This window comes from Arachis ipaensis, chromosome B4 (assembly GCF_059453495.1).
Source record: "Arachis ipaensis isolate K30076 ecotype BB chromosome B4, ASM5945349v1, whole genome shotgun sequence".
NCBI classification, from domain to species: domain Eukaryota; kingdom Viridiplantae; phylum Streptophyta; class Magnoliopsida; order Fabales; family Fabaceae; genus Arachis; species Arachis ipaensis.
In genome coordinates this window covers 13,818,265-13,821,440 of record NC_142439.1, presented here as the reverse complement: position 1 = coordinate 13,821,440, position 3,176 = coordinate 13,818,265, and the positions used below count along the sequence as shown (strand labels likewise).

At 35.1% G+C, this 3,176-nt stretch overlaps 1 non-coding gene across 1 annotated transcript; it reads right to left on the bottom strand.

The window, feature by feature from the left end:
* Positions 1–2,248: 2,248 nt before the first annotated feature.
* Positions 2,249–2,354, bottom strand: LOC148566718 (small nucleolar RNA R71). Its single transcript, XR_015881900.1, has one exon. It is a non-coding gene; the product is annotated as a small nucleolar RNA R71 (small nucleolar RNA).
* Positions 2,355–3,176: the final 822 nt, after the last annotated feature.

The following is a 3,176-nucleotide window of genomic DNA, read 5'->3' as shown; positions in this document are numbered from 1 at the left end:
CAGCTTGAAGACTACAAAGGGGAGTTACGCACATCAATCCACGCCGAACTTGGATTTTTCCAAGTTTGGCGTCAACTCGTCTAACCCAAGTGGTCCCCAATTCGTTCCAAAGGCTGCACGGATCAATTAAAATAATTTTGATTTAAACTTTTATTTTATTTTATAATTAGGAAAAGATATTATTTAGTTTAGGAATTATATTTTGCATTAATTAGGATTAGATATAAAAGGGAAAAGAATCAGCCCTTCGGGCTCTTCTCTTCTCTTCTACCTCATTCCGTCATTTACAGTTTTACATAATCCTAGTTTTCTCTCTGAACCATGAGCAGCTAAACCTCCACTGTTAAGGTTAGGAGCTCTGTCTATTGTATGGATTGATACTATTATTTTTCTATTTTAATTCATGTACTGATTTATATTTCAAGAATTATTTTCGTTCTTTATCTTATGAATCTGGGTGGAACGGAAGTATGACCTTTGTTCTAATTGAGTTCTTGTATAACTTGGAAAAGCTCTTTACTTGAACAACAGCTTGAAAACATATTCTCCTAAATCTCTAATTATCTGGACTTAACGGGATACGTGACATATAATCATCTTATATTTGGGTAATTAGGATTTCTATGGCATATAAACTAGAATTGAACTTCACCCTCTAATTGGAATTAAGTGACCAAGGAATTGGCGGTTAATGAAGGTTAGAGGAGAATAAAAAGGTCTAAGGAATTAGGGTTTAGTCACTTATAGTTTGCCATGAATTAAATCTTGCATGATTAAAATAGTTAGTAAGAAAAGTCAATCCGGAAAATAGATAACTCTAAAGCCTTAACTGTTTGTCCATATATTATTCACTACTTGTTTACTACTTGCTTTTTTGATTCTCTGATTTACTGTTTAATGCAGTTGAACTTTCAAAACACCATTTTCTATTTGTCTGACTAAGTCAATCACTCAATCATTTTTGTTTGATCCATCAATCCTCGTGGGATCGACCCTCATTCACTTGAGGTACTACTTGGTACGAACCGGTGCACTTGTCGATTAGTTTGTGGATTGTAAATTCCACACCAAGTTTTTGACGCCGTTACCTGAGATTGACTGTAATTGACAACTATTAGTTGTTTGATTGTCTAGATCAAATAATTTTTCTTTTTCAATTAATTTTCTTTTAATTAAAAATTCCAATTTCATTTTCTTTTCTTTTTCTAATTGTTATTTAGTTTAAACCCCCCTGTCTTCGTGCTCCATTGTTTATTTCCTTTTAACTTTCATTTTTCTTTATTAGTTCTTCAAGAGTCTTTAGCCATTTCGTCCACTTTAATTTTCCTTTGTTGTCGTTGCTTTTTTTTATTTATTTTGATTTCTTATTGTTTCATTGTGTTCCAGACACAAATTTTATTCGTTTATTTTATTAGTTATTTGCTTCTTAGCTTTGATTTTTTTTTTCATCAATTAACTTTTCTTTAATCTCTGAAATTAAGTTTGGTATCCCCTAGTTAATTTTATTTATTTTTTTATTTCTCTTAATTCTTTAAAATAAATAAATATATATATATATATTTTATTCCCAATCTTTGTTCAGTGAATTTTAAATTTTTGTTTTAGTTGTTCAGTTTATTTCATCTTATCTTTTACACAGGTTACTTCACTGGGACTTCTCTACATTCTGACGTAGAGAATCCCATTTTTCTTGTCTTCTGTCTCTTTATGAGCAGGAACAGAGACATGGAACCTCTGTTAGACTTTGATCCTAAACCTGAAAGGACTTTGAGGCAGCGTTTGCAACAAGCAAGACTTTACAAGGCTGCAGAGTCCACTATGGATCATAATAATGCTGCTAATGGCAATATGGCAAATCTGAGTAGAAATGAGCAACCTAGAAGAGTGCTTGGCTCTTATACTGGTCCTAATCCAGATCTCTATGGCAAAAGTATTGTGGTGCCTCCTATAGCGGCAAACAACTTTGAACTGAAGCCACAACTAGTTACTCTTGTGCAACAAAATTGCCAGTATCATGGACTCCCTCAGGAAGATCCAAATCAATTTATTTCTGATTTTTTGTAGATTTGTGATACTGTAAAAACTAATAGAGTGAACCCTGAGGTGTACAAACTCATGCTCTTCCCATTTGTTGTGAAGGATAGAGCAAAGCTGTGGTTAGATTCTCAACCCAAGGAGAGTCTGGATACTTGGGATAAGGTTGTCACTAGATTTCTGACTAAATTTTTCCCACCTCAAAAGCTGACTAAGCTAAGGGTAGAGGTTCAGACGTTCAGACAAAAAGATGGTGAGACCCTTTATGAAGCTTGGGAGAGATTCAAGCTACTGACTAGGCAATGCCCTCCAGACATGTTCTCTAGATGGACTCAGCTGGATATCTTTTATGAGGGCCTATGTGAAATGTCCAAGATGCGCTTAGATAATTCTGCAGGTGGTTCTTTACACATGAAGAAGACACCAGAGGAGACTATTGAGCTTATTGAGTTGGTTGCTAATAACCAATACTTATATTCCTCCAACAGGAATCTTGTGCACTCTAAAACTTTCCAGAAGAGAGGTGTTTTGGAAATAGAAGCTGTTGATGCTCTTCTTGCTCAGAACAAACTTTTATCTCAGCAAATAAGTCTAATTACTCAACAGTTGAGTGGAATGCAAGTTTCAGCTGTCAACACTCAGAATGCACCCCAAGAAGCCTCTTATGACATGATAGGTAACTTTATGCAAAATGAGAATTATGATTATACTTAATCTTCTTCTGAACATGCCAATTGCATGGGGAATGGTCCTAGAAATCCCAATAATGATCCATACTCTAAGACCTACAATCAAGGGTGGAGAAATCACCCAAATTTTGGGTGGAGAGACCAATCTCAGAGATCTTAAAATTTTAAGAATAATTCTCAAGGCGGTTTTCAGTAGAATAATCATAATAACTGCCAATTTCAGTCTCATCAACAACAACCACCTCAGCAGGCAAATTCTCAGCCCTAATAGAATTCTATTTGGGAGACAATGATGAATAGCTTTATGCAGGAAACCAGAGCTTCCATTAGAAATTTGGAGGTGCAAATAGGCCAGTTGAGCAAGAAAATACCTGAGAGGTCTTCAAGTACATTTTCTGGTGATACAGTGGTGAACCCAAGAGAAGATTGCAAGGCTATTGAGTTGAAAAGTGG